The sequence below is a fragment of the Dermacentor andersoni genome, chromosome 2 (genome assembly GCF_023375885.2).
Source record: "Dermacentor andersoni chromosome 2, qqDerAnde1_hic_scaffold, whole genome shotgun sequence".
Lineage (NCBI taxonomy): Eukaryota > Metazoa > Arthropoda > Arachnida > Ixodida > Ixodidae > Dermacentor > Dermacentor andersoni.
In genome coordinates this window covers 24,694,526-24,718,905 of record NC_092815.1, presented here as the reverse complement: position 1 = coordinate 24,718,905, position 24,380 = coordinate 24,694,526, and the positions used below count along the sequence as shown (strand labels likewise).

General features: G+C 46.0%; 1 long non-coding RNA gene across 2 annotated transcripts in view; it reads right to left on the bottom strand.

The window, feature by feature from the left end:
• LOC140215907 (uncharacterized) overlaps positions 1-24,380 on the bottom strand; it is a 213,845-nt gene that overhangs the window by 620 nt on the left and 188,845 nt on the right. The gene's annotated exons all lie outside the window — the stretch shown is intronic.

Here is a 24,380-nt window from a genome sequence, read left to right as displayed (position 1 = left end):
GAACTGAATTAAGGAGCGTTATCTTTTCTGAATACGGCGGCCCTCTTTGGCTATTCGGTGCTTCGGAGTGAAGCAGCCTTCCCAACAAGGAGACCTAAAAAACATAATATACCTGGAAACGGCTTAAGTCTTCTGACTATAATGTATTTTTAAAACTTTATCGCTTTAAGGAAGTATTGACTGTTGGCAGCATATCTGAGGCCTGATGCATTTACAATTCCGCGTAGCTTAATGTTTGCTTCGATCGCAGCGTACTGTGGGTTTTGTATACATGTATTGCGTCAAGCTTCCAATGTTTGACAAATTTTCCGCTTTTTGTGGCATGTAATTTTCTCGGCAATGCAAGTCGCTGTGTGCCAACGAAGTTGTCTCTTATGGTCACATCTGCGTTTTCATATTGCCTTAGCTATAACTGAGCAAAGTGGTTGCTTGGGCTATTTAGTGAGGCACCTACGAGGGCATACAGCATCACTGTAACAACAATTACAAAAAAAAAAAAGAAAGAAAAGGAGACAGTGACGAGCGCTCATCCGCGTATCCGTTTTTTCCCTGTTATTACTATTGCTCTGTGTACCATCGAAGATTTCCTAGCCAGGTTAGTCAGGCTTATCAGACGGATTAATATGAACATTAATCCAGAGGCGTTGCAGCAGGCTCATTGCATAGACAATATTGCTCGATGGTACGGCAGTGCCTTGAGCACGAAGGCGACTAGGTTGTGGGGAAGCGTTGTACAAGCTGCTGATCAGCCTGGCTACTTGATACCACTGTATATAGGATGTCCGAACTAACGTTAGCCAAGCTGTTCAATAAGAACATGTTTAAATAATACGGTGCAAGGTACGATTTTAAGAACTACGGTGTCCGATCGCCAGACCTGTGACCGTCAAACACTGTAGGTCTTTTAATTGTATTCAGCACTGTGTTTTTCAATCTTGCTTTCTATTGAACAGCTTGGCTACAGTTAGCTTGGACGCACCGTATATTGTGTAAATGCACATTTACTTAATTTTTAAGTTCGTCTAATCCCCCCTTTAACAATATAAGTTTATGAAGTTCTCATTTTGCCCACTTCTTATAATTGCGACGTCACTTTGCAAGACGGCAAAGTACTGCGTAGTTTAAGGATCATAATGGCGTTTTACGTCAACAGCTGCCTTCTGAACGATTGTTTCTACGGAAATAAAAAAAAAACACCACGTTTGTACGGAGGAAGAAGAAGTCGCCGAAGGTAGCGGACACATCTCACGTCGGCTCTGTTTTTCAAGAATTTTGCTGTGATTATCGGTCAATCACCCCATGAATTTAACACCAGCGTATTCAGGAAGCCAGCAAGAGTCTACCGGTACTATATTCAAGGGAGGAAACGACTTCCTTCCCAATTACAGAGGCTTTTGACCAGCTCCACGCTAACCCTCACCGGCGTAGTTCGAACGCTGGGCGTCACCAGTCATCCGAGGGGAAGCGGCGAGCCCCTTCGCTCACGCGGCCGCTCGCTTCGCCCAAGCAATGCTGCAAGTTCAAGTGAACGGGGAGGACATCTCCCCCGAAGAGTTTCTCGAGGGCAGCGGTTGGTGCACCATCAGATACAAGACCCAATTCAACCGCGAGCCCGCGCAAAGCAACACCCAGAACGGAGCCCACTCCCGCGCCGGCGAGCGAGCGAATGGCGACCGACAGCCTTCGCGTCAAAGACAGCGTAACGTCATGCTGCAAGCCATCAGGAACAGCAAAATTCCACTACTCTCACGAAGTCATTTCAAGATGGTGATGCGATCAAAAGGAGGCCTCGACGTTCCCACCACCGGAACCGTGTGCCTCGCATCGGCCAGTTACCAGGCGGCCAACGTACCGGCGCAAGAAGCAGGGGAGGACACGGTGTACTCCAACAACCGCCAAAACATCAAAGTCGTGAGTACACCCTACGCTACTCACGCCGCTAACTACAGACAGTTAGAAGCCATCACCATCGGTGATCGCCGCCACGAGGTCAGTGCCTACGAGACGGCCCCCGACTACACGGTGAAGGGAATCATCAGGGGAATCCCGTTGGAGGAGGACGCCAAGTCTATTCACACCAAAATCGTTCATGCACGCAACCCCCACGCACTGGCAGCCAAACGACTCAGTAATGCCAAGACCGTCATGATGGCCTTTGAAGGGCCGCGAGTGCCCTCCTACGTCAGGTACGGCAGCGCCCTCCTTCGCTGCGCCCTGTATCGCAAGCAAATCGACATGTGTCACTGCTGCGGGAGACATGGTCATTGGACGTGTGCTCGAATCCTCATGACAAAGTGTGCCGTGGTTGTGACGCCCTTAACCCAGGCCTCGACCACCAGTGCTCCCCCCGTTGCAAGCTGTGCTGGGGAACACAAATGACGGCGGATCGCAACTGCCGCGCAAGATACAAGACCCCCTACGTCGTGACAAAAAGGCAATGGGAACGACACAGGGCCGCCGAGGGGGCGGCCGACAAAGCCACCAGCTCCGCCGGCAAGCCCCGCTCAAGATCCAGGACCCGCAGCCGAGGTCGCTCCCGGTCCCGCAGCCGCACCCCAGACCCCCGGTTGCAGCAGCAGCAACGCCAGTCTCGCAGCCGCAACCCCAGAAGGACCCCAGCGAGAGACACCAAGACCACCGAGAAGGTGAGCTCGGCAGATGCGGTCACGGGAAAACGAACACCAACCGCGAAGGCTGGCGACAAAACAGCCGCTAAGACAGAGATGGAGATAACTAAATTAACACAGGCGATACAAGCGCTGCAGAAGCAAATAGAACACATGCAGACACAGATTCGCACAAAAGACGACCTCATAAAACTCCAGCATGCCGTGAGAACGGTACCGATACACAGGCCATGCAGGAAACTCAAGAACCCATAGAGGACGACGAGGTCGAATTCCCCGATACTAAACGGAGACCCACTCCCACCCTCACAGATGCAACAAGACCCGAGCGCACGCGCGCAGCGATACGCGATGCACGAATAGATGCACTCGAGGCTCGCTTAAGCAATCCCGAAGAAACTATCATCGCGTCCATCACGCGTACCCTCCAGCGCAGCTTGGAGAGCGTTCACCTCAGACTGTCCAGATTAGAAGCCGCGAACAGCACGATCGTACCGCCGCATAGGGAAGCGGCGCAACACATGTAACAAAATATAAACATGGCCTGACACCCAGCGAAACAAAAACACGATATGGCAGTGGAACTGCAGAAGTTACCAAAACAAACGAGCGCACTTACAACAATGCCTGAAAACGATTCCCGAACGCCCAGACGTCGTCATACTGCAAGAAACAAACCGTCCTGCCAAACTCGCGGGGTATCAGTCTATAACAGGCAAGGCGAAGAAACCAAACGTCACTACGCTGGTCAAGCGAGCGCACACAGCTATCGAACACGACACCAAAATCAGAGACATTGAAAACGTCCTCGTAGAACTAATTCCACCACGCAAGACGCGCAACAGCATCTTCGTACTCAACTTCTACAGCAGTCCCAGATGCCACCAGCACCGCTTCCATGTACTCTTCAAATGGGCAATCGAAATCGCCCAGGGGCAACAGCTGTTCATTGGGGGGCATTGGGCGCTTCAAGGCAGTGCACACGACGTGGGGTTACAAGCACGATCGCCCCAAAGGCACGCATCTATGGGCAACGATGCAACACGCCGGACTCGAGCTGGTCACCGACCCCGCGACACCAACAAGGCAGGGCAAAAGCGTCAGCACTGACACGACGCCGGACCTTACTTTTACGTGCACCACACGCAAAGTCACTTGGACAAACACCATACAAGACTAGGGAAGCGATCACTACATTATTTCCATAGAAACAGAAGACGGCCCGCAGGAACACATTGCCGGTCGTCAAATGAAGATCACCAACTGGAATCAGATACGCAAACATCGTGACAAGCAACAGATGGAAGACATCAAAGACATAGACCAATGGACCGACCAACTGCGGTGAGATATTGAGCACGTGACGCAAACGATCCCGTCGAGATCTGGGCTCGAGACAAAAGACTCCCGGTTGCTGCACATGTGGGAAGCCAAAACCCACCTGCGGCACCGATGGAAACAACAGAGACACAATAGGAGACTACGTAAACGGATAGCGCAGCTCAACAAAGAAACAGAACATCACGCGCTTAACCTGTACCAACAACAATGGGAAGAGAAATGTGCAGAGATGGACGCTCAACTGACCACGCGTTGCACTTGGCAGATACTGCGGTACCTGATTGATCCCACCAACGCCAAGACCACACACATAAAGGCATATACAAAATCATACCCGCTTACGGCGGAACGGAACAACGATTCCTACGGAATGCGGAACGCCTTTACATATCCCAAACGCCATCGCAAATATATCCGGACTACTTAGGAGAAAGCAACGCCACCCTAGACGCGGAATTCTCCGTTGCCGAAATCCAGGCGGCCCTCGTGAAACTCCACAACAAGTCGGCCCCTGGTCCTGTTCGAATATCCAATAAGGCACTACGCAATCTCGATTACGTATCTATCGAGAAACTCACAAAATACATTAACGAGTGTTGGGCGCACGGTAAGCTACTCCAGCAATGGAAAGAAACAAAGATCATACTCATACCAAAACCCGGCAAGAAACTAAAGCTGGAGAACTTGTGCCCCATCTCCCTCACGTCCTGCGGGGGCAATTTGATGGAGCACGCGTTTCTCAATAGATTCACGGATTGCGTCGAGGACAACGAATTATTTCCACACACCATGATTGGGTTCAGAAGACATCTCTCCACGCAAGACACCCTTCTGCAACTAAAACATCAAATTATTGACAATCCGGGGCGTTAGACCAGAGCAATTATCGGGCTGGACCTGAACAAGGCCTTCGATAACGTTCACCAGGATGCCATATCGCGACAAATAGACAAGCTAAATGTCGGAATGCGAACGTACAACTACGTCCGAGATTTCCTCACGGGAAGAACCGCTCGCATGCGAGTGGGACAATTAGAGTCAGATCAAATCAACATCGGGAGCTCGTGCACCCCGCAGTGCTCGGTGATCTCACCGATGCTCTTCAATCTCGTCCTGCTGGGGTCACCCGACCGATTGCTTCAAATCGAAGGACTGCATCACACGCTATACGCTGATATTACGGTCTGGACGACAACGGGCAGTGAGGGAACGATCGAGAAACGTTCACAGCAGGCCATCCAATGCGTGGAAAACTACTTCGTGGGCACGGGACTTGCCTGCTCGGCCGATAAATCCGGACTGCTGCTATATAGACCGGTCAGAAAGGGACACACACCTCAAGGCTACAACTTGCCGGAAAAGAAAGAGATCCCATTAACGGCATCAAACAGCCTACCCAACTCGATGGTAGATAAGATCTGGGTATTACGATTGATTATCGAACACAAGGGCGGTAATGGTGATTTCGCAAGATAACGGCAAAGGCAACCAGCACGATGCAGCTCATTCGACGCATCACCAACAAACACGCGGGCATGCGCGAAGGCAGCGTCATATGGCTCATACAAGCCCTTCGTCATTTCTCAAATAAAGTACACGGCAGAATTTCACAACTGGACGGTAGCGGAAGGAAACAAGCTCAACGCCCTCATACGCAAGGCGTACAAATGTGCATTGGGACTTGCGCCCGGAGTCAGCACCACCAAGTTCTTACAACTAGGCTTAAACAATACGCTCGAGGAACTCGTGGAGGCGCAACAAGTGTCCCAACTCGAGCGCCTATCCAAGACCCGTCCGGGCATACACGTGCTCGAAAAGCTCGGCATCACGTACCACAGGCAGCACTGCATCAAAGTAGAAATTCCAAGAACCACACGCGAGCAACTATACCTACCACCATCGGGGAGACGTAAAGCCAGAGCACAACACATGAACCTAAGTTACTCCTACAACACGGAGGCGGTCTTCACCTACGCAGCCCGTTATCGAGACAGGAAGAGTTTCGTGGCGGCAGTTACCAGCCACAGAGTCAACCACCTCACGAGCGTCACCGTGAACACGGCACATGCCGAAGCGCCAGAGGAAGCCGCCATCGCACTGGCCCTCACACAAACCAAAGTGACATGCGTGATCTGCGATTCGCAAACGGCAATTCGCAATTTTGCAAATGGGCGCATCTCACAAGAGGCGTATCACATACTACAGCGACATCCCATACACAAGGAAGAGGCCGACTTCCATAACCGAAGGCATTTGCTATGGATCCCGGCACACACTGGATTGAGCAACCCCAACGAAGCGGCTCACCGCGTTGCTCAAGGCCTCACTCACCGAGCATCATCGGAGGAAGAGCCGCCGCGGGGTACTGCAAACGTCTGGGCGTGGGAGGATCGTATGACCAGGATCCACAACATCATGACACACCACCAGTTACAAAGACGCGTATAACCATTCTCTCAGGCTAGGTTAGATAGGACGCAAGCAGTACACTTCAGACAATTACAAACGGATTCTTACAGAAACCCCATACCCGCCGTGGTTGCTCAGTGGCTATGGTGTTAGGCTGCTGAGCACAAACTCGCGGGATCGAATCCCGGCCACAGCGGCCGCATTTCAATGGGGGCAAAATGCGAAAACACCCGTGTACTTAGATTTAGGTGCACTTAAAAAACCCCAGGTGGTCGAAATTTCCGGAGTCCTCCACTACGGCGCGCCTCATAATCAGAAAGTGGTTTTGGTACATAAAACCCCATTATTTAATTTAATTTTTGACAGAAACCCCAAAACCCATGCGCGCCATGTATCCAGACATCTATACTACAAACAGATGCACATCGTGTGGCGAGGTTGCCACACTTAATCACATGTTATGGGAATGTCAGCACCTAACAAACAAGTCGGGCAGTACCGACCGCTCCGTCTCTTCCACCGCCAGCCTCCCCTCGCGCTGGAAGACCGCACTGTTCAGCTCGAACCTGACAGCACATCTCTGGGCCGTCCAGTGAGCTGAGGAAGCCGCTTCGAGACAAGGACTCGGAAACGCGTCCGCGGCGGGTGCCCAGGCCCACTAAAAAGACGCCAGACTCAAATCTTATTGATATGAAAATAAAGTTTCCGCTCACTCACCGCGTTTGTACCGTTACTCGCCCGTAAGAAAATTATAGATCTGTGTAGTTAGTATGCATTAAAGCAGAATATTTACCTTCACGAGTGTTGCGTCACAATTTCATGCTACCACTGCTACTCGAACAACACGAATTTTATCAAGAATAAAGCGTAGGCGATGCGTCGGGCTTTGAAGGAAGAAATTCACAGAGCATTACGATGATCCTTAATGCGAAATTTGAGCACAGTTCTATACGTGTTTTCATTTCGCGATATATTGGCTGGCGCGGAAATTCTGTCTCGTGCGGCACGTTGCAAACGGAGGGAAGTGTGGCGCGACTGCTTCGCTAATCTGGAGATTGCGAGAAGCAGCGCGCGAGTGACGCGTGGGTGCAATTCTCAACAGCCGCCTCTCCCAGATGACGCGCGTCACTCTGGCGCCATCGCGTAGCCATCGTCGCCGCACTACGCTTTTCGTCTCACGATTTCGCCCTAGCCTCCTCCTCCTCCGCTTTCCTCCTTGGTCACGCCGACCCCGAAGCTCGCCGCAGCTATGGCCGCCTAGGAGCTGCGCTCTAAAACGCGAGAACCTACCCGTGTATATGAAACGAGAGTACAGGATGGCAAAAGGAAGTAAACCTACCGGAGGTGCTTTCCACCAATTGCGTGCTACAGATGCAAGTGAATAAGCGCACAATAAAAATTCAAGTGAGAGCGTAGGCACGTTCAAAGTCAATGTGTAAAACATGCGCGCCTGCATTTGGCGATGCATCTAAGCGGTCAGAGAGCCCCATCTCGCCCCCTTGCATAAAAATTTGTCTTGACCCGCTGGTCTTCAGGCGAGCAGTTCCAAGCCATCGGCTTAGGCCCACGGCATCCTGGACTAAGAGCCCCGCCCAACCTGGGACAATTCTACCGTCAGCTCATTTCTGCAACTAAAGTTTACACCTCCGCCTCCTCCTGACGCGAGCCTGCTGCACCGTGGAAATCGCCCATGGTTTCCGTGGTTTCAATCTAATTCTCGCAAACGAGACTCCAAATTTGCTGGGAAAAACCTGGCTGCCCAAAAACCACGCCAAGTACACGCCGCCCTTTGAGGAGCATGGGGAGTAAATGCCGCGATAAAGCGGAGGTGGAGTAGTGGCGTTAGCGTTGCGCTGCTGAGCCCGAGGTCGCGGGGTAAAATCCCGGCCGCGGCAACCACATTTCGATGGGGGCGAAATGTAAAAAAACGCCCAGGTTCTGTGCATTTGGTTCACGTTAAAGAACTTAAGTTGTTAAAATTAAGCCCGAGTTCCACTCTATGTACGGCGTCTCAATATTATATCGTGGTTTTGGCACGTAAAAACTGAGAATTTATTTTTTAAGGGTCCTATGCGCTTAAGGAGTATTATTTTTTGTAGTGAGCATATACAGGTGCTATTTTTGTTTCACTGCGCAATTCAGCGGAGAACAGAGTAGGTCACTGGCGCATCTTGTAGAGGTAGTATAGATGGGGGCTATGTACAAATGAATCCGTTCGTTATACGAGGGGTGTTGCTGATGTCTTGTTTCATGGGCTATTCGTAAACTACTCTCCCCCCCCCCCCCCCCCCCCGCAGCAGCAGCAGCAGCATGGAGCAAATTGGAGGGTTAAATCTCGCAATGACTATGCAGGATTACAGAATAATTTCAACAATTGTGCAGAAATTGCCGAACTATTGCAGCAGCAATTGCGCAATTATTGCAAAAACAGCAGCAGCGGTATTCTGCAGCGAATAAAAATTGTCGTGACACCGTGATAACTGAACATATGGCAGTGAAGACAAAGGCATCACGCTTATTTGAGGAGCTTCACCGTGGCCACGGGAGACAGCTGATGGGATTTATTGAATGATCCAATGGCACCCGAAATTGGCTTGTCGCGGCATGGTGGCGGAAGCTGCGAACGCTACTCTGCGTGCGCCACCTTCTTGACTCGCAAAAAATAAAAAAGAAAGGTGCGTTCCAAGCGCTTGAATTAATGTGGTAGCGATAAGAAAGAAGACGATAACACTGAAAATAAAGTGGGCTGGGTCACGAGAACAAAAAAGGGCGTTAAGGCTTCTTTACTCTCTCGCCCCAGAAGAAACCGCTATCTAACGACCGGGCGAATGACCTATAATGTGATAATTACGGCAATAAAACAGGAACGGTGCCGGGTTTTTGTAAGGAGGAGATGGGCGCGCGGTCCCACATAGAATATAAAGGAAAGAGTTATTTATTATCGATCGCAGATTTTTCGCTCAGCCTCCAGTGAAAATGCATGCGCAGCAGTGATTTTCCCAGCTTTCGCTTTTAACTAGCAACAATGCTGCCGCAACCGTAGTTGTTTATTTTGAAATGTGGTAGGCTGCGGTAAGCTCACCTCGCGCTGCAGAGGGCTGATCTCGCTTGATCGTAGCAAGTTCCAATCACTTTATGTCGCTACGCACCGCTCCCTTCCTTGAGGTTCTGCAGTGCATGGTTAGCGTCTCTTCTACCTCAACTCTGCGGCACTGTGCGATTTCTTGTCGGTCACCTATCCCTATGATTTCCTTCTGCGCGAGCGCTGTAGTCATTATTGACCGCTACTATTTATTACAAGTTGTAGCTACGCATCTCACTGAAGTGCTGCAGGAATGCAAAGTTCGACCGGCGTTCAGAGGCCCAGTGGCCAAAAAAATATTTTTCTACATTAACGAAGATTCTCGCTATCCAATGGTGCCACTAGAAAAAAAGACGTAAATGCGTATCTAACATATCAGTCGTGGCAGCGAACATCGCATATTGTTCAGTAAATACGTTCAGTTAATTAAGTATATCTCATTCATCAACTTTTTATTTATATAAAAGACACATTTCAGGAGATTCTTCAAGCTAGTCGGTGCTAAAGGCATGTTCAAAATAAGGGTATGTGCACTAGAAGAAGTTGAACCTAAGTGGATGATTTATTTTTCTCACAGCCGTATGAAGCCAACATACAACTAAAACAAGTGAAGCACAAGGAAAATTAACTGTGGTTTTAATCGAAATGTAGAGGTAACCAGGGAAGGGTAAATGGAAGTCGACAAAAAGAGAACTTGCCGCCAGTGGGAGACGCAGCCACATCTTGCGCATTACGCCTGCGATTCTCTGCCAGTTGAGCTACAGTTCAGTCATTCTCCCATCCACTTTCCTGGGTATTTCTGTACGTGTATAAGATATAGCCCTGGTAGTGTTAGCCAGCGTTCCCCGCGACCATGGCGGCGGATGTGACACAACCTTTTCACCACAGGCGTCACGTGGTATAGTTGATTTTTACGACGAACCAGCTGGCCAATGAGCCCTGGTATGCGATCTGAAGACACTAATGTTTCCAGAGTCGAGACACTCACAGTGCGATGGACAAGAAGAAGGGGAAGGAAAAAAAACACAGAAATCGCACCTTTTCAATCCGCTCGGAGGCAGCCGAGAAACGATAAATGAAAGTAACGAGGATGGCAGCAGAGGATTTGCTGGGGATACCGCTGCTGTTCAAGGAAAAACAACTGCTGTTCTTCGTATTTTTTTTTTTTTTTTACATGAACTTGTATGTTTCCTTATCGCGCCAACCAAGCTGAACAAGGCAGGGAACCCAAAACCCGACAAACGGGAAAGCACGAGCGTGCTGCCTGCCGATGCACAAGCGCCGTCACTGCTCGCTGTTCACCTTGCACGCATGGTGTCGCTAAAACCATGCAGTGTTGGGAAGACCATTTTCATAGCAGAAGTTTACAAATGAACAGCGTTTGTCCGTGGTACAAGCATGATCATACTGCGTCGTTCGTTTTCAATAACTACACGCAAAGTGCGTTTCAAAAGTTGATTGGGTGCCCCGTCAATAAAGACGTCGAAATATGTACTATCGCGCTTAGCATGAGCTACAATGCGAAATCGCGTGGCAAAGTGCTGGCGTGTTGTAGCTGATATTGAACGCCATAGGATACGATAAAGCTACCTCGTAGCGTAAGCCAACGCTGCACCGCTTTCATCAGACGATTGTTGACGCTGATGTGCACCGCGCACTGTGCACAGATCGCGCAGAGAGCGAGGCGAGAACCTCCTCATCCAGCTTACGGCCATAAGGCTGCGCTCGTTTGCTCGTTTTTGCAATGGCGGCAATGATCTCGTTTCAAAACGACCACGACCGAACCCTTCGCGGTTCGATAGCGAAGCGTTCGACCTCTATAGGAGAAGACGATATTTCTACGCACCCCCTCTCCTTCTCCACTGCTGGTAGTACTTCTCTGCTTCCTACTGCGCCTTCACGTTCATTGCATCGCTCTTCCCACATATTTCGAACGGAAGCTAGTAATTTGCAGAGGAGGAGGCTGCATCGCCTGAGGACCGTGTTTCGATCGATGTGCCGCGGTGTACGGTCGAACTCCGGCTGGATAATGATGGCAGTGGGAGGAGACAACGCGGCTTCTACCAGGGCTTTGTTCGACGACTGAGAAGTTTACTTCTACTCGTGTATACCCCTACTTAAAAAAGAAACAACACACCTCAACGAGGTTTCATACCATGAAGATTTAGCTGTCGCGTCTTGGTTGCGTGACGTAGTTGAGCGTCATTGCGCGTCCCTGTCGTCAGCCCTCCCGCCCGCACCCCACCCCAGGCGGCCGGCTATTACAAACATAAAAAAATGAACTATAGAACATAAAAAATGACTAAGTAATGTCAAGAAAGATGCGAAAAACGCCAAAGAAGGTATAGAATGTGCACCGAGTAAGGCCTCGTATACTATATGCATAATCAGAGCGCGACATATAGGGAATACACGAGTGTCAAACTACAGGGATCCTAAGTAGCGCTAAAGAGACAAGGACAGACATGATAACGATAGTACACGGTGCTGGGCATGCCCTCCCTACGTAATTATGACGATGGTATGACAACGAATGCATGGCGGAGACTGTTTGATGGGGGCGCAATGACGGCCTGACAACGGCGCCATGATCCCAATAGAATGACGACAGCATGATTACAATCGAATCACGAACAAGATGTATGACGTCGATAGAATGACAAAGACGGTATGACCACGCAGGCACGATGACAATACACAAAAACAAAGAGAGTACCGGGAACTCTGTTTGAGGGAGTATCTGTTTGTCCCATATTTGACTTCCTCTTCCAGAGTAGATTGACCCAACTCTCTTTGAGGGAGTACCTGCTTCTCCATATTTCACTCCCTCTTCCAGTGTAGATCGACCACCTTTGAGAGAGAGTGGAATAACTCCCTCCGACAGAGTTTCATTACCCCACCGCAAGGGGGTGCTAGTACTCTTCCGTAGAGTGCTAATGCTCTCTTCACAAGGGTAATAGTACTCCTCCAGACCGAGTGCCTCTACTCCTCCAAACCAAGTGTTTCTACTCCCCCAGAGTGCTTGCACTCCTCCTGACAGAGAAATTGTACTCCTTCATAACAGACTGCTAGTACTCTTCCCAATAGTGTGAAAGCACTCACAATGTAGAGCCATGGTCAAGTTAGAAGGGATTCGCGAAGCTTATTTGTGGGGAATATTTGATTCCTTCATAAGCAGCACCTGCACTGATGCTTGATGAATTGGATGTAAACTGTAGTCACCGAGTTACTCAAATGAAACATTCTTTTGTCTTAAAAGATGAAAATCTTTGTTGATCAGTCACAACACAAACTTAAAAATTCGAGAAAAATACTGACGCACACATAAAATTAGATTACAATGATGCCCATGAACTTTACAACTCATCTTCTAATAAAACATAAGCATATTTTCCCAAGTTTCATGATTATTGCAGTATAGAAATATCGTTTATTTTTAATTGGCTCCATCTTTTCAAAAGTAAGGTATACAACGGAAAGTTAAACACAGGACAAACATGCGCAAACTCAGAAAGTATTTACAGCACAATCGAAGAGAAATATGCGCCATGTTACTGCCCAGCAAATGTATATTTAGCACAAAACCCATCCAGTTATATGGCAGAGATTACCAGATGAGCTGCTAAACATGGGGCGGGTAACATGGATAAATTGTGCAAGAAGCTTTTTTTGTGCCATATTTTAAAATAGCAGCTCACTTGACAACGTCCTGTACAACGTATGGATGTTCCTGACTGAGAGTACAGTGCAGTTAGAAATATGTCGTATATTCTGATGTGATGCCACAGGTCTAGCTTTGGTAATGAATATTTCACATAAAGTTATTTCTGTATGGGCGGCACCCCATTGTTTCTAAGCGTGTCTTGTCCTGGTTCAGCAGCAGTGTCCCGCCCGGCCTCAAAGCGGTACGGAGGCATATCATATTTTCCTATTCGGCTGGTGTCCTGATGAAAGTAATGTCCTTGTGCTGTTAGGATTGATGCGTTGCACTTTCTCACAAATATATCAAATTAAATTTGCGCTGTTAACTTGTGTGCAGAAAATGAGTATAAAACTGCAAGGACATCGGCATTAAATTCTTGCGCATAAAATTTCTTTTCATATACGGTAGCTTCTCATTCCGCTTTACGGTATGGATGCTATACCACTGAGGAGCAGCTTGCATATTTACATGATCAGCTATTGTGACTAGTTGAAAATGCAATCTAACGAAAGTACAGCATGACTTCAGATGTGAACCAAAAAAAAAAATACGTGAAGAATATGATGCATCAAAGGCGACATAAGCATAATTACAGGCAGGGCAGTTCACGAAACATGCAAAGAAGCAAATCATAAATTGGGAAACTCATCATCCTGCTTTACATATCCCTTCCATGCCATTGGATTTTGCTTCCGGGTATGCATATACTTGCGCAATGAACCAACTACGTGAAACCAATGCTTTTTTCCCACTGAAGTAGTTAAGGTACACTAAAGGTACACTAAAATTATCACACTTCGCAGAATTTTCGTCTCAAAAGAAGTACATAAGTGTCTGGGAAGATTAATACATCGCCTCACTGTGCACTCTATCCTAAGTGCAGAAATTTACCATGTGCAAAAATGCTTTCATTTTGCCTTATAAAAATTATGTCTACAGAAGCCATGAAACTAAGGGGCTTTTGCTTAACACTATACATTCACATCCGCCCAATGATGAACAAGTGCTCCACGCATATGCTCTGTTCTTTGCATTGAGCACATCCCTGCCTCCTCTAGCAGACTTGGCTGGCAAGTAGATTGAGTCACCCTAATCAAAATCTCGAATACCTGCCAGAAGCACACATATGACACATATATTTCACAGAAGGAGAAACCACAATTTTACATGTGCCAAATTAATTTTTCAATTGCAAGGGACTCTGGCTTCTAATGAAGACGTAAGGTTCACACCACGGTGCACACAGTTAAAGGCCTTGCTCCTTGCTCCCACTTCGGGAGACGCGAGCCGTTCTAATTAACTGGTTCCGTGAGCACGTACGTAAACGATGACTTCTTAAACCTCGGGTACTCTGCCCCCAATGCTCCCCCTTTCTGCAACCTAGGAAGAAGCCATACGTCTAAGATTAGGTGTAAAAAATAGATGAAAGGGAAGACATGAAAATCTGTCTGCTTCATGTCAGCGTTTAAAATACAGAATGACAGTGGTTTGTATTTGCACCCTTTCATTTACACGCTGTTAAATTATCTCAGCAGAAAACCAAGCATGAGCTGCTGCCTTTTGTAGTCAACAGAGGCCCCGTGCTTGTTGCAAGTTTGCATTATGTCACTAAGCAAACCTGCAATGTTATGTAGCACTATTTTTTGTCACATGGATACATCTGTTGAGAGGCAAGACAAAAAGTGGTCACTTCTCAGAAAACTAATCAGCTTTTCTTCAAAACACATTTCTAACTTTGCAAATACATTTGCTCCCATGTGTTTGCCTCCAGAGAGCATACTTATTCTTTACTTTACCATTACAGACATTAAAAAAATTACTGCTTAGAGCACGTGAGAATTTTCATCTTGGTGTGACATACTGTCCTGTGAAAGCTTTGGTGACATTTAGTCAAATGGTGCACCCAATATATACACATTCTAGTTTTCTCGTAAAAATTACATGGCAATGTATTTCGATTCTTTGCAATGCACACCTCTGCACCATGTGCAGTCGTGCTGGGCTGGCTCTTTGACAACCTTGTGTCCTTGCAGCTGCGTTCGTGCGGTATATAAAGCGGGTGCCTGAAAAAATATCCCGTGCGGAAGTCAACACGAGGACATGGTGCAAAACAACATCAAGACAGCCAAGAAATAAGGTGACTTTCTTAACTCTTAGTCTTCCTACTGAAATACATGCGAAACATCCAAATGACTGCAATAGTCAACTGATAAAGAAACTTCAATATTTAGATTTAAAGAAAAAAGAAATAACTGACAGTTCATCCTCGTGCAGCACCAATGCTACAATACACCTACTAACAAATATCATATTGGTCACGAGCAATAAAAACAGCGCTAAACGACAGGACGAGTGAAGGGACACAGACAGCAGCGCGTACTCTTCTGCAGTTCATATTGGTCATTGTCAGATGTCATAGTTCTGTCATTAGTCTGGTGAGTCACAAACACCACGTGTGACACATCCTAAGCACGTGCCCAGTGTGTCCCCGACACAATCTCTAGTTGTGCCACTGATCAAGCCATAATTTGAGGATCACATCTGCAAACATGATTCTCAGTAGGGATGAAAATATGGTCCTCCAGTTATATGAATATTACTGGGTGTGCCTGTAAGAATGGGCAACAAGGATTGTTATGGCAAGCTTACCGACATTTCAAGACTAACAAGAAACAGTTCACTGCAACCTGCATCTAAGCTTACTAAAAGGCATGAACTTATTTTCATTTATAAAGTACACACCAGAGCTCATTCTTGTCAGAATCGATTATTGCTGTACTTTGAAATCTAGCATTTTACATTCTTGAAGGCATGTAAAAGTAGCCGTTAGACCACAGTTATTAGTTCATTAAACCAACTCTTTGTTTTGTGCATTACAGACGACTACATGACACAGAATTAAGGCAACGCTTTATTCTTATAATTTATTTCTCCACTAAAGATATTAAAGCCATAAACACATTTTGATCTGCCATGCAATAGCAAAATCCACAGATTACGCTTCTAACCCCCAGAGCAAGTGTGATTTACCTGTTCACATGACCTAACTCTGAAGCGTTGGTGTTAGGCTACTGAGCACGAGGTCGCGGGATCGAACCCTGACCACGGCGGCCGCATTTCGATGGAGGCGAAACGCGAAAATAATAATAATAATAATAATAATAATAATAATAATAATAATAATAATAATAATAATAATAATAATAATAATAATCTTTATTACATCCAGTCATGTCATGGTTACAGATCCAGCCCGCATGAGCAACATTGCTTGTGTGCGAGGCTGGGCAGTCAGCTGGTAGTACCGATATGTGTACAAATAAATAAAAAAAAATAAAAATATAGGAAAAAATGATATTGCAAAAAATGAACAAAATATATTATTTGAACAAAAGATATTATTGCATCACCAGGAAAAAAAAACACATTGACATTAAAGATGACTTCACAATCAGGTTTGCATGCTTCAAATCCCGAAGAAACTTCAAGGAATCTGGGCATTACGTATCACCCATGACCTTAAATGTGATTTTATTTGTTTAAATGTTCCCTCGATATCATTCTCATTCAATTTATTGAAATTAGCCGGCACGTAGAAAGCACGAGTCCTCTTGCCGTAGTTTGTGTACACACGAGGTACGACATATTTTTCTGTCTGACGTAAGCTGCGAGATTTCACGTTCAAGTTTTTGAATTTAGTAGAAAAATAACTCTTACACATGGCGTCGAACAAAACTTGTTGCTCGACAAACAACATGTCTGACTGGTACATGCTCAGCAAGACAACTTCCCCATGACCAAGTGTGCCATACGAGAGGCTAAAGGCAATTTTTTTTAAGATGCGGTTAATTATCTTACGTCTACTAGAAGAAGCAAAGCCATAAATTGTTATTCCGTACTTTATGATCGATTCCCCAAGTGCTTTGTAAACCATTTTACGAACATTTACATCACAGAAAAATTTTAGGGCATACAAATGAGCGCACACAGCACGTAAGCGTCTTGCGAGCTCTTCAATGTGGACATTCCATGACAACGTGTCGTCGAAGTGTAGCCCCAGCTATTTTGTGCTATTTACCAGTTACCGGATGACATGAGCATGCACGGCATCGATTGGTGTGGAGATCAACAGGCGAAATATCTGCGACTGCTTTATATGGGCTGTGAAAACATATCATATTAGTCTTCAATTTATTAATAAACATTTTGTTGTTACTGAACCAATCAAGTAGCTTACAGACAACATACTGTAACACTCTAGTGGCTTCGTTCGAAATCTAAGTAAACACCCGTGTACTCAGATTTAGGTGCACGTTAAAGAACCCCAGGTGGTCGAAATTTCCGGAGTCCCCCACTACGGCGTGCCTCATAATCAGATAGTGGCTTTGGCACGTAAAACCCTATAATTTAGTTTTTTTAACTCTGAAGCGCCAACTCATATTAGCAAATGCACAGACATGTACAAAACAGTAAACGTATGCAAAATGCCCCTGCAACAGTAGTTCCACACAGCAGCCGTTATATTCGATTCCGATGCGGAACTCGCCCCTTGACAATTCACCGAGCTCGTACACATAAGCACCCTTTCACATTCGTACCATGCTCGAAAACCGCAAAATGAAGCATAAAATCAGATATAATCACACCATTCCAATACATGCGCAAAAACAGCTCAGCCTTATTCAAACTAAAATATGAATTCCTCATGCGTTTTCAGTAAGTTCAAGATAACGCGCCAAACTGACCTCTCGCCACATGCAAGCTGAATTCCTGAGGCAAAGTTTCTAACTAGCACTGGCGCTGCACGTAACTCCAGTGGTCGCAGATTACCCATGGGCGAAAGACACCGTCAAGCGCGCGGCTTATTATAATGAAAGCATGCCACCAGAAAAATGACGCCTTCTGTTATGTGACTCCTTATTTGAACAGCGTTCCGTACATAGTGGACTGCCAAACTGAATATATTCAAACACAGAAACGCACGCTAAGCACGCTTCTCGTATGCTTGGAATCATGGGCTGGTAGACCATATTATGCGTCCCCTCGCCACAGGTCTTATGCAGCATACCATGGTTCTGGCAGCGTATACGATTTTCAAAGCTCTTACAAATAGCGAAAAGTGATAACTGCATGTGATAAATCAATGCAGTTATCGCGACCAATAACTTTTTCGATTGACATCGAGAGACGCAGCGCACTTGCCTAGTCCCTTGTCAATCGCGTCGGTTAAACGTCGCGACAACTTCCTAGGGATAGCATCTCATATACGCATAACGTGCACGTAACCTAGAGTTCCCTTACGATGAAGGATTTGTTGTTATTCCAACGAATGACGAAGTACTGTCCTATTTTCGCGGCGGCGCAAGATGGCTGACACACGGTCTCTCTTGGATGGCCTTCGTTTCTGCCCGCTGGACGGGCCACCTTTCTCCGATGTGTGCTGTTCCGCGATGTTGTGCGCGCGCGCCGTGGGGCAACTCAGAGTAAAAAAGTAGAGCACTGGCTCCGCTTCCCTTTGCACTGTGGCTGCCTATTCTCTTAGAAGCAAAACAGTGTGCTCTTTGCTCAGCGTGCATGAGTGACACATTGACATGTTCGGGGACAGCCTCCTACAGATGAATCAGGAGATTATGCTACGTTTTGTTCTCTACTGCCGCAATAGTTGAACGGGCATTCTACTCTTTCTCAGAAAGGCAGAGTGAAAAGAGCATTTCACTTTCTCCTTGCTGAAGGAGTGAACAATGCATTTCACTCCGTTCGACATTTTACGAGACTAAAACACTGCTTTGAAGAGTAAATGGGCCCCTTTACTCCGGCGGTACTCCCCCTAGTTTTTAGAGTGTCGGGTGATGATTATAAAATTACTAAATTGGTACGATAACAGTGGGACCACGAGACATGACAACAATGGGATAACGACGATTGTATGACGTCGCGGGCATGACGACGACGGCATGGGGAGGCTGGAATGACGACGATGGAACGACCATGATGCGATCACGACGAGGGTGCAAGAACAAATGCATGACGGTTAATATATAACAGCAAAGCAATGACAATGGCATGACAACGGCGCAATGATCAAGAACGAATGATGACGGTATTAAACGGCTGCGGGAGGACGATGGGAAGTTCTAAAGGATCTTTTTTTCATTCGAGAGCGGCTTAGATAGATAGATAGATAGATAGATAGATAGATAGATAGATAGATAGATAGATAGATAGATAGATAGATAGATAGATAGATAGATAGATAGATAGATAGATAGATAGATAGATAGATAGATAGATAGATAGATAGATAGATAGATAGATAGATAGATAGATAGATAGATAGATAGATAGATAGATAGATAGATAGATAGATAGATAGATAGATAGATAGATAGATAGATAGATAGATAGATAGATAGATAGATAGATAGATAGATAGATAGATAGATAGATAGATAGATAGATAGATAGATAGATAGATAGATAGATAGATAGATAGATAGATAGATAGATAGATAGATAGATAGATAGATAGATAGATAGATAGATAGATAGATAGATAGATAGATAGATAGATAGATAGATAGATAGATAGATAGATAGCCATGCATGCTAGTGATGTCTTGTGAGGTTTAGAGGCTGATTTGGTATGCGGTATTTACTTATACATACGTTATATATATACGCAGAGAGATACGCATATTTACATTACCGAACATATAAATTTCGCCCCGTGCCAAGCACCACTTCATTCTACGCATATCTTCGATAGTTCCCATTCACGAAGGTTCCCCTGAACTTTGCGCAATTTCAGACGCGGCATAGCCAACGCGTAAAGCCGTCATAGGCAGCGGAGGGGGGATGGCTGTGCGTGCATTCGTAATTATTGCAATAGTGGTGCATCCTCTCGTTTCGAGTCCCGTTTAGACATCTTCCATCTTCGCTTATTGAGTGCTTACCAGGGTGTACCGTACTGCTTGCTATCCACCTTTTAGTATAGTCTAGGCATTTCTGGCCTAGGTTTAGCGCCTCTTTTCTACGTGTGGCGTATGGGGAACGGCGAAAGTGGACGTGCTCTTAGAATGTTTTGCACCCGCGCAGCTATTGCTATCGCGTAGAATGGGTCGTTTGTCACGGTACTGCGAATGAAAGCTGTCAACCACGCAAACAATAGGCTTAAACTGCGCACTCTCGCACTGCACTGAGAAGCCGATTTTCTGGCTTCACAAAAGCTTTTTCGGCTGACTGGCCATATAATGCTACGGCATAAGAACAGGTGTAGGCCTGCGTCACGCAGGCATGAAAACAATATATGCACGAAGGAGTCGACTACAATAAATTTTCGCAGCATGAGTAAGCTAACTTGAGCCCGCTGCGCAATGTAAAAGAGGACTCGAAGGGCTTGACACAGACGAAATGCTGCTTATGGAAGATAGCTGTGTATTTCCTCCTCTGAATGAGAGACGCTAGTCGAGGAAGAAAGAGCAACAACTAGTTGCAATTTCCAGAATAGGGGTGCTTGCGAATACAGCTGTTAACAATATAAGAATTTTTGTGATTTAGATGCATTCACGAAATAGCAGATAAGTTCTTAACAGCAGCAAAGCACGCAATGTGTGAGTAGCACAAACGATTAAAAAAGAACTGGAAAACAACATATTGACACGTGTACTTAACTTTATCGGGCTACCACGTTTCGCCGCCTAACAAATGTTATCGCACAGCGCGGGACGCGCCTGCATGTATCCGAAGTTTCTGGAAAGTTATCGATGCTTCTATCCGCTGTCTGTTGTCGCCTAACCTTGTGTTATCTGATTTCATCGCGTGGCGCGAATGGTGTAGAACTTTGTGGAAGGCACGCGGGTCCCAACGATTAGTCTGGAACATTCGACGACTGCTGTATAAAAACCGACGCGCTTGACCCGCTGATCAGATTTTCGACGATCGCCGACTGTGTTCGCCGCTATCGTTGTGCTATCAGTGTAGCCTCTTTTTGTGGGCACAGGTTCGCCCAATAAAAGTTAGTTTCATCTTCCACAGTATTGCTACTGTGTTCTTCAACGTCACCACCACGTGACAATATGAACAAACAGAAATGAAACAAATAGAAATAGTTACAGCACAGATGTATCAGAAGCACCAAATTTATCGCTTGAGGGTCAATGACTGCTCATGATGGAAAGCAAAAAGCAACAAAATAATAAAAGAAGCGTGTAATAAGACATCCGGTCAGCGAAACGAGCATAACGACGTAAAGAACTAAGCTTTGCATATGGACATAGCTTCACTCCGTCGGCTTCGTAAATGTAAGACCTGAGGACGACAGCCACCAATGCGAAAGAACAAATAATAAAAGCACCGTGTTTGCACATCGGCGGACGCAGAAAAGTGCTGAATGCGTTTTTGGCGTGTCAGAGCGCGAGTTCAATATAGATATCTATCTACCTATCTATCTATCTATCTATCCATCTATCTATCTATCTATCCATCTATCCATCTATCCATCTATCCATCTATCCATCTATCCATCTATCTATCTATCTATCTATCTATCTATCTATCTATCTATCTATCTATCTATCTATCTATCTATCTATCTATGTACGAGAATAGGCGTCAGGAGGAAGAAACAAGTCAGTGGAAGGAAAGTGATGACGCCTGAAATGTCGTGAGGCCTGAAAAAGGAGGAAAGTAGTACGAGGGCGCCAAGCAACCAACGCTAGCAAATCAACGCCAACTCCTTTCTACACTCTCTCAAACCCTCTATCTGTACATTCTGTAGCTATGCAAATTTTTAGAGAGCGCAGAGGAGCTCGTTTGCATAAAACAGCCGCAACCACTAGTAGGCGGTGGGAGTGTCAAAAGCGTGGCGCGGATTCAGGAGACACCAAGCGAAATGCGAGCCCACCGGGTGCATCTGTGAACTGTTCTGCCCCGTTCTTGTCAGGGATACAGGACGCGCTCGAAAAGGATCGTTTCCAGCGCTTGCGTCTCTCTTGCGCTTGCGTTTTACGCTTGCCAACCGCATTCGCCGTGGCCCCCGTCTGGCTGTGCGTTTCGTGGCGAGGAATGCGCGTGTTCGCTGTGCTCGGCCGAAAAACCGCGCCCGGCGACGCAGGTCGGCAGAGCAGCCAAACCGACAAGCATGCACGGTCCTGCTGAGCTCAAATTCTTGAGGAGAATTCTCCAATAGTTTCTGCATCGCAACGATACTTTTCTGTGCGTGTTGTGGCTACGACTGCTTTCTCGGCACATGTTTGTGTACGACCTAAAATTTTCCTTTGTCGTTGCGCACATTCTTTCTCTATCCTTCACAATGCGAATCGGCAGTCTGTGCGTTCTCAGAAACGCAACCTAATTTTAATATATATGTGGGTGGGGCAGATGTAATCACATGCGGGGCTGATGTCCGGCAAAATGCGCATGTGCACACGTTGTAGAACTCTGTGTTTTGAGCTTAGCGGCGGTTTCTTCTGTCAAAATTGTGTGTCGACTGGAGCTTTCAAGAGCTTCACACACACACTTTTATTTGACGTGCCCTGTGTTCAGGCAATCCGTTGTCTGGCCCAGACACAAACACATACAGACGTCGTGTATAAGAAAACAGCCGCTCACCACAACAGAGATAAATACTGTCCCCTTGTAAAGCACTTTATATATATATATATATATATATATATATATATATGTGTGTGTGTGTGTGTGTGTGTGTGAGCAAAACATAAAAAACATAGCCCGTGACTGTGTGATATTTAACAGATAAAGCAGCAGCTTCCATGCATTGGGGTGGCTTGGTCTATTGGGCCCCTTGGTATAATATCAGGGTGACCTGTATGGCACTTTGCCACCCTTGAGGAACATCACTAGGACAATTCACTTGCTATCTTCTATTAAATTATTAACACAAACAATTTAGTAACCCATAAATCACGACATCATTTTATCAGAAACTTCCAATATTCACGCAAGTCTGAACTACACGAGAAAAAGCGTTTATTGTGACTTCATTTCACGAGTCTCGTAAGACTCAAGACGGAGGTTGGTTTTCGCGGAATTTCAGAAACGCAGTCAAATTTTTTTTTTGTTCATCAGGGTGCTATCTGGGCGCTGTGGAATCGCGCCTTTTTTTAATTTGAGCATCTTGAAAGTTCAGTGCACTGGCTCTCTCTGATTGGCTCAAATCGCCAATATGGCAAAACATTACAGTATTATTATTTTTTTTTTACGTACTGAAGCTCTATTGGGTTGTAGCCCAAGTGGGGAAGGAAACAAACTTTGAAACATTTCAGCGCATGAAAAACCAGGTGAGACACAGAACAAGATGTATTCCCTACACGTATGTATTATGAAACCAAGGTATCAAACAATACACTTATAAATCTAGAACGCAAACAAAAGGAACTAGGAACTCAAACAGGAAGGGACGAAACCTTAACAGCACCATTTTTTTTTTTCAAATAAATATAGGCAATCGGAAGAAAAAAGTGGAACAAGGTAACGAGTTCCAAATGTCAACGGAGCGAGGAAAGCACTCTGTTTGAAGATATCAGCGTGACGAGAAAACTGATATTAGAGTCGTGAGGGCGACCAGGTTGATTAATCGTTTGTGAAACATGTATTTGTCATCAGCGTTTCAAAGTCCAATTTCAAAGTCCTTATCGCTCGTCGGCCCACAAGGAATTGACAGCACTTTTGTGCATCTTTAGGACCCTGTACGAACGTCCTTTTCTGCGTGTCGCATTTTCACATTTCACCCTGTCACATTTTCATCCCGTCGCAAGTTCTACAACTGTATTTCTGATCGCGAAGCCAGTATAGCCTACCACTCAATTCTCGCATAAATTCATTCCATCCCTATTTTCCTTTCTCCCAGCATACGGCTGTGAACCGACGTTTTTCTGGTCACCATCCCTGCTTTTCTCTGTGCCTTTTTCTCTCTCTGTTGTGTAACGCCTCAAGATATGGATAAATTGATTATTGAGTAATTATCTGCAAAGCTCGCAAATAAAACACTTGCGATAAACTTTGTATCATTGTCGCCCCTCCCATTTGGTTCAACCAGGACAACAATGATACTTTCTACACATATTATATACCACGTCTCGATAGGCATAAACGCCTGTTAAGCAATTTCCTAAGCCCCTAATTACGGTGCATACTAAAATAATTTCCCGCTCATCACCAATAGCATAACCCCCGCCGTACATAAATCAAGACTATCTGG